The following is an 11,230-nucleotide window of genomic DNA, read 5'->3' as shown; positions in this document are numbered from 1 at the left end:
GAGATTTGGGTGATTTCTCCATGAGAGATTATAGGTGTTTCCATATGGTTCACCCATGTAATTTACCTCTACTATTGCAGGGTTCTCAGGATCATAAGCTTCTTCTTCAGAAGGCGCCTCTTGAGTACTGTTGGATGCAGCTTGTATTCCATTCAGACTCTGAGAAATCATATTAACTTGCTGAGTCAATATTTTATTCTGAGCCAATATGGCATTCAGAGTATCAATTTCAAGAACTCCCTTCTTCTGAGGCGTCCCATTACTCACAGGATTCCTCTCAGAAGTGTACATGAACTGGTTATTAGCAACCATGTCAATGAGTTCTTGAGCTTCTGCAGGCGTTTTCTTTAGGTGAATGGATCCACCTGCAGAAGTATCCAATGACATCTTAGCTAATTCAGACAGACCATCATAGAATATATCCAGGATGGTCCATTCTGAAAGCATGTCAGAAGGACACTTTTTGGTCAGTTGCTTGTATCTCTCCCAAGCTTCATAGAGGGATTCACCTTCTTTCTGTCTGAAGGTTTGAACATCCACTCTAAGCTTACTCAGCTTTTGAGGAGGAAAGAACTTGGCTAAGAAAGCCTTGACCAGCTTATCCCAAGAGTTCAGGCTATCTTTGGGTTGAGATTCCAACCATACTCTAGCTCTGTCTCTTACAGCAAAAGGGAAAAGCATGAGTCTGTAGACTTCAGGATCTACTCCATTAGTCTTAACAGTGTCACATATCTGCAAGAATTCAGTTAAGAACTGAAAAGGATCTTCAGATGGAAGTCCATGAAACTTGCAGTTTTGTTGCATCAGAGAAACTAATTGAGGTTTCATCTCAAAATTGTTTGCTCCAATGGTAGGAATGGAGATGCTTCTTCCATGTAAATTGGAATTAGGTGCAGTAAAGTCACCAAGCATCCTCCTTGCATTATTATTATTTTCGGCTGCCATCTCCTCTTCCTGTTCGAAAATTTCTTAAAGGTGCTTGCTGGATTGTTGTAATTTAGCTTCTCTTAGTTTCCTCTTCAGAGTCCTTTCAGGTTCTGGATCTGCTTTAACAAGAATATTCTTGTCTTTGCTCCTGCTCATATGAAAAAGAGGGAACAGAAAAATAATAATAATAAGGATCCTTTTTACCACAATATAGAGGTCCCTGTGTGAGTAGAAGAAAAGAAGAAGAAAAGAATGTAATGTAAGGAAAGAAACACAAGGGTGAGGAGAGCAGAGATGTGAGATGAAGAGAAGTGTTAGTAGATGAATAAATAAATAGAAAGAGATGAGAGAGAAAGAGAATTTTCGAAAATTAAAAGAAGAAATAAATTAAAATTAAATTTTGAAACAATTAGTTAATTAAAAAGAATTTTTGAAAAAGAGGGAGATATTTTCGAAAATTAGAGAGAGAGGGTTAGTTAGGTAGTTTTGAAAAAGATAAGAAACAAACCAAAAGTTAGTTAGTTAGTTGAAACAAATTTGAAAATCAATTTTGAAAAGATAAGAAGATAGGAAGTTAGAAAAGATATTTTAAAATCAAATTTTTGAAAAAGATATGATTTTGAAAAAGATAAGATAAAGAGATATTTTTGAAAAGATATGATTGAAATTAGTTTTGAAAAAGATTTGATTTTTAAAATCACAATTAATGACTTGATTCACAAGAAATCACAAGATATGATTCTAGAACTTAAAGTTTGAATCTTTCTTAACAAGTAAGTAACAAACTTGAAATTTTTGAATCAAAACATTAATTGTTGATTATATTTTCGAAAATTATGAGATAAAATTAAGAAAAAGATTTTTGAAAAATATTTTTAAAATTTTCGAAAATAGATAAGAGAAATGAAAAAGATTTGATTTTTGAAAAAGATTTTGAAAAAGATAAGATTTTTAAATTGAAAATTTGATTTGACTCATAAAAACAACCAGATTTTAAAAATTTTTGAAAAAGTCAATCCAAATTTTCGAAATTTATGAGTGAAAAAGGGAAGGATATTTTTTTGAATTTTTAATGATGAAAGAGAAAAACACAAAATTGACTCAATGCATGAAGATTTTGGATCAAAATATGTGATGCATGCAAGAACACTATGAATGTCAAGATGAACACCAAGAACACTTTGAATGTCAAGATGAACACCAAGAACTTATTTTTGAAAATTTTTAATGCAAAGAAAACATGCAAGACACCAAACTTAGAAATCTTTCATGTATAGACACTCTGAATGCAATAATACATAGAAAAAACAAGAAAAGACCAAAACAAGAAAATATGAATATCAAACAAGAAGACTGGCCAAGAACAACTTGAAGATCATGAAGAACACTATGAATGCATGAATTTTTTAAAAAATGCAAAGAATTTTTAGAAAAAATGCAATTGACACCAAACTTGAAATTGACTCAAGACTCAAACAAGAAACACAAAATATTTTTGATTTTTATGATTTTATGATTTTTTTTGGATTTTTTGAAAATTAATGTGAAAAAGAAAATAAGAATTCCAAAATCTTTAACAAGAATTCCAGGAATCTTTCAATGTTAGCCCAAAGCTCCAATCAAAGGGTTGGACATGGCTTAATAGCGAGTCAGCTTTAGAATACACATCAGTCATACAACAGCAGATGGATTAGGAACAACTAGCTTGCTCTTGTGATGATGGTTTGGAAGCCTTAGTCCAAAAGATTTTAGACATGGCTTTACAGCCAGCCAGGCTTCAACATGCTTCATGAAACACTAGAATTCATTCTTAAAAATTCTGAAATAATTTTCGAAAACAAAGGGAAAATTTTTGAAAGATTTTTGAAAAATTTTTGAAAATAAAACAAAAAGAAAATTACCTAATCTGAGCAAAAAGATGGACCGTCAGTTGTCCAAACTCGAACAATCCCCGGCAACGGCGCCAAAAACTTGGTATGCGAAATTGTTACTCAGGTTGTAAAATTTGTTTCTCGTTCTCTCCCTGGTAATGGCGCCAATAACTGGTGCATAATACCATGATCCAAACATAACTTCACAACTTCCTACAACTAACCAGCAAGTGCACTGGGTCGTCCAAGTAATAAAACCTTACGTGAGTAAGGGTCGATCCCACGGATATTGTTGGTATGAAGCAAGCTATGGTCATCTTGTAAATCTCAGTCAGGCGGATATCAAATGGTTATGGAGTTTTCGAATAATAATAATAAATAAACAGAAAATAAAGATAGAAATACTTATGTATATCATTGGTGAGAATTTCAGATAAGCGTATAGAGATGCTTTCGTTTCTCTGACTCTCTGCTTTCCCGCTGTCTTCATCCAATCAGTCCTACTCCTTTCCATGGCAAGCTTTCTGTAAGGGCATCACCGTTGTCAATGGCTACATCACATCCTCTCTGTGAAAATGATCCAAATGCTCTGTCACGGCATGGCTAATCATCTGAAGGTTTTCGATCATACTGGAATAGGATTTACTATCCTTTTGCGTCTGTCACTATGCCCAGCATTCGCGAGTTTGAAGATCGTCACAGCCATCCCTTCCCAGATCCTACTCGGAATACCACAGACAAGGTTTAGACTTTCCGGATCTCAGGAATGGCCATCCATGGGTTCTAACTTATACCACGAAGATTCTAATATCTCGGACTCGGTCCTCTGTATTAGATATCTAAGAGATACTCATTCTAGCTTGGTTGCATGTAGAACGGGAGTGTTTGTCAGGCACGCATTCATAAGTGAGAATGATGATGAGCGTCACATAATCATCACATTCATCATGTTCTTGGGTGCGAATGGATATCTAAGAAGCGGAATAAGTTGAATTGAATAGAAAACAGTAGTACTTTGCATTAATTCATGAGGAACAACAGAGCTCCACACCTTAATCTATGGAGTGTAGAAACTCTACCGTTGAAAAATATATAAGTGAAAGGTTCAGGCATGGCCGAATGGCCAGCCCCCATGATCTAAGAACTAGACGTCCCAAGATGTCTAATACAATAGTAAAAAGTCCTATTTATACTAAACTAGTTACTAGGGTTTACAAAAGTAAGTAATTGATGCATAAATCCACTTCCAGGGCCCACTTGGTGTGTGCTTGGGCTGAGCTTGAAGTTTACACGTGGAGAGTTCATTCTTGGAATTGAACGCCAGTTTGTAACGTGTTTCTGGCGTTCAACTCTGGTTCGTGACGTGTTTCTGGCGTTTAACTCCAAACTGCAGCGTAGAACTGGCGTTCAACGCCCTTTTGTGTCATCTAAACTCGGACAAAGTATAGACTATTATATATTGCTGGAAAGCCCTGGATGTCTACTTTCCAACGCAATTGGAAGCGCGCCATTTTGAGTTCTGTAGCTCCGGAAAATCCACTTTGAGTGTGGGGAGATCAGAATCCAACAGCATCAGCAGTCCTTCTTCAACCTCTGAATCTGATTTTTGCTCAAGTCCCTCAATTTCAGCCAGAAAATACCTGAAATCATAGAAAAACACACAAACTCATAGTAAAGTCCAGAAATGTAAATTTAACATAAAAACTAATAAAAACATCCCTAAAAGTAACTAGATCCTACTAAAAACATACTAAAAAACAATGCCAAAAAGCGTATAAATTATCCGCTCATCAGATGTCCGATTGGCTGGACTCCCTTGTCCTAATGTGTGTCTCAGTCGTGGATGCTGAATTTTGTGTAGAGCTGAGGAAACGTCATAGGATCTGTGGTAACAGTGCTTGGGAGAGGGATTATGAGCTTGTAGCTCCTGATTCTGATGAGAGGGCTTGTTTTCCTACTTTCGTCGAGGGGGAGCGTCCCTTCTTCTACGCCTATGAATATTTCTTCAGCCAGTTGGACGTTACTTTTCCTTTTACTGCTTTCGAGACCGACTTGTTGTGGTCATGTAATATTGCTCCATCCCAGCTTCATCCAAATTCCTGGGGGTTTATCAAAATATTTCAACTGCTTTGCCAAGAGTTAGGCATAACACCTTCTGAAACTCTTTTCCTCTATCTTTTTGTCTCGAACAAGCCCGGAGGTTCTTCCAAAAAGAAAGCTTCCTGGGTTTCTTTCAGATCGGCTCAGGGGCATAAAGTTTTTGCCATGTATGATGAGTCTTTTAAAGATTTTAAGAATTATTTCTTCCGAGTCCGTGCTGTTGAGGGGGTCCGCCCCTTTTTTCTTGATGAGAATGACGAGCCTACTTTTCCTCTAGAGTGGCAAAAGAATGTGAGAGTGCCACGTTATACATGGGAGATGCTTAATGAGGTTGAGCGGGCTTTTGTAGTTGTTCTTGAAGATTTGTGGGGGGAACCACCCCATCTGGATACAAAAAGATTCTTGAGTGATCCATCTTTGGTTCGAACTGCTTTGGGTACTGTCTGACTTATTTTTATACTTGTTTCTGAGCTTTTCTTCTCCTATGTTGTAACTCGTCAATTATGGTTAATTCTGTATTTTCAGAGATGTCGAAAAATAATGATTCCATGAAGGCTTACAAGAAGGCGAAGAAGGCTGCTGCTGCTCAAAACATCTCGGCCAAGGCGGCCGGAGAGGGATCTTCCCAAGTTCCTGTGAAGCTGCCCATGCCAAGTTCTCCTGGGCCAAGGAAGGTGATCCCCACTCCTCGAGTTCGTCTGACTGATCCTCCACAGACTTCTGCTATTGCTTCTGGTGCTCATCCCAACAAGAAACAGAAAACAATTGAGGCCTTTAACCTTGACGCCCCTGATTTTAATGCAATCGAATTCGTAGATCAGCAAATCGGTCCCTACGGTACCCTCCCATGGATGATGTGTCAATCCTTCGCCATCTGGATTTTATGACCCAAAACAGTGTTAAAATGGAATATATGGGGGCTGCCCTGTACCGAACTGCTCAGAATCTTCCTCTCCATGCCACCAAGGAATTTATGGAGGAGGCTAAATAGGAGTTCGACCGAATGAGGGGCCTGAAGGAAGAGCTTGAGGTAAAGGTAGCCAAGTTGGAGAAGGATCTGGAGAACGAAAAGGCGAGTTCCCTTGCTCTGGCGGCTTCTGTGCGGTTGGCCGAGGACACGGCATTGAGGCATAAGGACAGTTATGTGACTTCTTATTAGGAGGTGGTGCGCCTGAGGAAGGAGTTGGAGAATGCGCGAGCTGATTACTCCGAGCTCCAAGGTCATCTTGTTGGCAGCGTAACTGCTGCTTATGAGAGCTTGAGGGAGCAGGTTCGGATTATTGCTCCCGAGGGCGACCTTACTCTTTTCAGCCTGGATAATGTTGTGAGGGATGGTAAGATTGTCCCTGATGACCAGGATGATGATGATGTTGAACCTCCCCCTGTGTCTTCTGCCAAAGTGTCGACCTCATCAGTTCCTCCAATTGTGTCTGATCCGGATTGCCAGATTCTGAACCGGGATGATGGAACCGTGGATGCTGTGCCTATTCAGACTCGGCCTCCTTCTCCCCGTATTGATGCTGCCGGGAAGGCTCCCGATCTTTGCTGATTTCTCTTTGGATATTTGTGTAGTTGGCCCAGCTTGTGGGCTTTTTAAACTCTTTATTTGTAGTTTGGATATTTTGCTGACTGTTGGTATTTATTTTGATTGCTTGTTTAGCAACTTTCATTTTGAAAAACAACAAGTAGCTACTAAACTTTTGGGCTTGACCCTGAAGCTTTTATAGTGTTGTATTTCATATCATGCTTGTTTGTGCTTGTCTTTAGCACTTTTTGAAAATGTCGGAGCCTTCGGCCTCTTTGAATTGCTTTGCACTTGTTGCTTGTGGGTTGGTTCTTTCGAGGTCGTGGATGGGCAATTCCAACTTGTTTCTCGGTTTCTTGCTTTCGCTTGTATAACCGATTTCTTTACGTTGGTCCTCTCTAAGTTATTTTGTAATCCTCTTTCCTGGACCTTTGTCAGGTCTCTTTCAGGGATTACTTTTATAACTTATTTGTAGGAGACCGACTTCGTTAGGTCGATCTCTTCTAAGTTATTTCATAATCCTCTTTCTTGGACCTTTTTCAGGTCTCTTTCAGGGATTACTTTTATAACTTTTTTGTAGGAGACCGACTTCGTTAGGTTGATCTCTTCTAAGTTATTTCGTAATCCTCTTTCTTGGACCTTTGTCAGGTCTCTTTCAGGGATTACTTTTATAACTTGTTTGTAGGAGACCGACTTCGTTAGGTCGATCTCTTCTAAGTTATTTTGTAATCCTCTTTCTTGGACCTGTGTCAGGTCTCATTCAGGGATTACTTTTATAACTTGTTTGTAGGAGACCGACTTTGTTAGGTCGATCTCTTCTAAGTTATTTTGTAATCCTCTTTCTTGGACCTGTGTCAGGTCTCTTTCAGGGATTACTTTTATAACTTGTTTGTAGGAGACCGACTTCGTTAGGTCGATCTCTTCTAAGTTATTTCGTAATTCTCTTTCTTGGACCTTTGTCAGGTCTCTTTCAGGGATTACTTTTATAACTTGTTTGTAGGAGACCGACTTCGTTAGGTCGATCTCTTCTAAGTTATAGCAATTCCTCTTTTATAGGGTTGGCCAGACCTCTTTCCAGGGATTTGCTGATAACTTGGGTTGACTTGGTCCGACTTCTCAACGTCGGCCAGTCTTTAAGTTATTATTTAGCAATCCATAAGATCTCGTCAAGTTCTTTTTTAGATCACTTTCGATAACTTCTTACATTATTCTGTGTTTATCTTTGCCGATTTTTAGAAGGTTGTCTTTGTTTGGTCGACCTTTAGATGAATCGCGTTTTCATCTTTATTGGTCTTCCATCGTGATCGTGCAGTGAATCTGTTTTTCACTTTCTGCCGATCTGTTGCTTTATAATCGGACTATGAATGCTTCAGATTAATGCGTCTTGAGAATTTGTAGAATATCTAAAATATATTTTATTCAAAAGGAAATGCAAATATATATATGCGGGAGTTTTTCATCCCTTTAAGTCGAATAATTTCTGGATCTCAACTTGGTGCCTAATTAAAAAACCTTTTCAGGAAAAAGAGTGCATCCTATGACGAGATCTTCTAGCTATAGTACCTTCTTAGGTTGCATGCGTGCCATGATCTGGGGAGCTCTCGTCCATCGAGTTCTGACAGTCTGTAGTAGCCCTTTCCAAGTACTTCGGTAACTCGGTAGGGTCCTTTCCAGTTTGCTGCCAGCTTTCCTTCTCCAGGTCGAGTTGCTCCAATGTTATTTCGGATTAGGATGAGATCATTCTCAGTGAAACTTCTTGGCACTATCCTTTGATTGTATCTTGAATCCATTTAGCGCTTTAGCACTTCTTCCCTGATCCGAGCTCTTTCTTGGATTTTTGGAAGTAGGTCGAGCTCTTCTCTTTGAAGTTGAGAGTTGGCTTGTTCATTGTAGTGTACCACTCTAGGGGACCCTTCCTCGACCTCTACTGGGATCATTGCCTCCACTCTGTATGCTAATTGAAATGGTGATTCGTTTGTGGTAGAATGTGGTGTTGTTCGATATGCCCATAGGACTTGTGGAAGTTCTTCGGCCCAAGCTCCCTTTGCTTCTTGCAGTCTCCATTTCAGCCCAGCTAATATGACTTTGTTGGCAGCTGGCCTGTCCATTGGCCTGAGGATGTTCGACGGAGGTGAACTGGTGTTTTATGTTCAAGTCGGCTGCTAATTTCCTGAATCCTGCATCTGTGAATTGAGTGCCATTGTCCGTGGTGATGGAGTGCGGAACTCCGAACCTTGTGACAATGTTTCTATATAAGAATTTCCGGCTTCTTTGAGTAGTGGCGTTGGCTAGGGGCTCTGCCTCAATCCACTTTGTGAAATAGTCTATCCCAACTATGAGGAATTTGACTTGTCCCGATCCTTGGGGAAAGGGTCCGAGAAGGTCAAGTCCCCATTTTGCGAATGGCCAAGGTGAAGTTACGCTGATGAGTTCTTCTGGCGGGGCAATGTGGAAGTTGGCATGTTTCTGGCATGGGGAACATGTCTTTACAAACTCTGTAGCTTCTTTTTGTAGAGTTGGCCAGTAAAATCCCGCCCGAAGTACCTTTTTGGTGAGAGCTTGTACTTCCTCTAAGACTTCCCTTGTGTTAGAGGTCGGCACACATTTCAACAATGGTATCGAGATTCCTCTCTTGTATAGGGTGTTGTTTATGATAGTGTAGTACTGAGCCTCTCGTTTTAACCTCTTTGCCTCTTTTTCATCTGTGGGGAGTGTTTCTACTTTGAGGTAGTTAATTATGGGGGTCATCCATCCTTGATCCTGACTTGTTATGGCTAGGACCTTTTCCTCTTCCGAGATTGACGGGTACTGTAGCATTTTCTGGATGAGGCTTCTATTGTTGCCTCCTGGTTTGGTGCTGGCTAGTTTTGAGAGTGCATCAGCTCGGGCATTTTGTTTTCGGGGTATGTGGCAGATCTTATATTCCCCGAGTTGTCCGAGCTGTTCCTTGGTTTTATCAAAATACTTTTTCATGGTGGGATCTTTGGCTTGGTAGTTCCCTGTTATTTGTGAGGTGACTACTTGTGAATCACTAAAGATGTTGAGTTTTTGAGCTCCAACCTCCTTAGCCAGCTTCAAACCAGCTAGTAACGCTTCATATTCTGCCTGGTTGTTTGAAGCTGGGAACCCAAAATTGAGTGAAAGTTCAACTTGGGTTCCTTGGTTGCTTTCTATTATCACACCTGCGCCGCTTCCAGTTTTATTTGAAGACCCGTCCACGTAGAGATTCCATTCTGTGGGGGTTTCCATGGTATTTGTGAATTCTGCGATGAAGTCGGCCAAGTATTGTGATTTAATGGCTGTCCGAGCTTCATATTAGAGGTCGAACTCGGATAACTCGACTGCCCATTATAAAATTTTGCCTGCTAGATCTGTTTTTTGCAGTATCCCCTTTATGGGCTGGTCGGTCCGAACCCTAATGGTGTGGGTCTGGAAGTACGGGCGAAGTCGTCGAGATGTCAGTATGAGAGTATAGGCAAACTTTTCTATTTTTTGGTAGTTCAGCTCAGATCCCTGCAGCTCTTTACTAATGAAATATACAGGTTATTGTCCTTTGTCGTCCTCTCGAACTAGTGCTAAGGCTACTGCCCGACTTCCTACCGCAAGGTACAATACGAGTGGTTCTTCCTCTTGTGGTCGAGTTAGGATGGGTGGTCGTCCCAGGAAACTTTTGAAATCCTGGAAGGCTTGCTCGTACTCCATTGTCCATTCGAAGTTCTTTCCTTTCCTTAGGGTGGCATAGAAAGGAAGGGATCTTATCGCTGATCCTGCTAGGAATCTGGACAAGGCTGCTAATCTCTCGTTGAGTTGTTGTACTTCTTTGACATAAGTTGGGCTCTTCATGTTGAGTATGGCCTGGCATTTATCCGGATTTACCTCAATTCCTCTTTGTGTGAGCATAAAACCCAAGAACTTGCCCGCTTCTACTGCAAAGGTGCATTTTGTGGAATTGAGTCGCATGTTATGCTTCCTTATAGTGTCGAACACTTGGGCCAGGTCGGACAATAATGTCTCTTCGCTTTGTGTCTTTATTAACATGTCGTCCACGTAGACTTCCATAATTTTTCCGATATGATCTGAAAAGACTTTATTCATTTGCCTTTGATAAGTAGCTCCCGCATTCTTGAGACCGAAAGGCATCACAATGTAGCAGTAATTTGCTTTTGGCATAAAAAACGAGGTCTTTTCTTGATCTGGTGGATACATAGGGATTTGGTTGTATCCGGAATATGCATCCATAAACGAGAGGTATCTATATCCGGAGGAAGCATCTACCAGAACGTCGATACTTGGGAGTGGGTAAGGATCATTTGGGCAGGCTTTGTTGAGGTCGGTGTAGTCGGTGCACATTCGCCACTTCCCATTTGATTTTTTCACCAAGATGACGTTAGCTAGCCATAGTGGGTACTTGACTTCTCTTATGAATCCTGCCTCTAGTAGTGCTTGTACCTGTTCTTCCACAGCTTGGGATCGTTCTGGCCCAAGTTTTCTTCGTCTCTGCTGTACCGGCCGAGATCCTGGATAAACCGCCAACTTGTGACACATTAGCTTGGGGTCTATGCCTGGCATGTCTGCGGCTTTCCATGCGAAGAGATCGACATTATCTCGTAAGAACTATAGTAGTAATTCTTTTGTGTTTCCTTTCAGGATCGTGCCAATATTAGTTGTTTTGTCCGAGGTATCTCCGATCTGAACTTTCTCTACTTCACCTTCGGGCTGTGGACGGAGTTCTTCTTGCCTCTGAACTCCACCAAGGTCAATTGTATGGAACTCTTCTCCTCTGCCTCTGAGGTTTAGACTTTCGTTA

General features: G+C 40.5%; 1 non-coding gene across 1 annotated transcript; it reads left to right on the top strand.

Annotated features, from left to right (window-relative positions):
- Nucleotides 1-441: 441 nt before the first annotated feature.
- Nucleotides 442-549, top strand: LOC148553707 (small nucleolar RNA R71). Its single transcript, XR_015893144.1, has one exon. It is a non-coding gene; the product is annotated as a small nucleolar RNA R71 (small nucleolar RNA).
- Nucleotides 550-11,230: the final 10,681 nt, after the last annotated feature.

Source organism: Arachis ipaensis, chromosome B7 (assembly GCF_059453495.1).
Source record: "Arachis ipaensis isolate K30076 ecotype BB chromosome B7, ASM5945349v1, whole genome shotgun sequence".
In the NCBI taxonomy this organism is placed as follows: Eukaryota; Viridiplantae; Streptophyta; class Magnoliopsida; order Fabales; family Fabaceae; genus Arachis; species Arachis ipaensis.
Note: the sequence above shows the minus strand (reverse complement) of the source record. Positions and strands in the feature narration are given on the sequence as shown.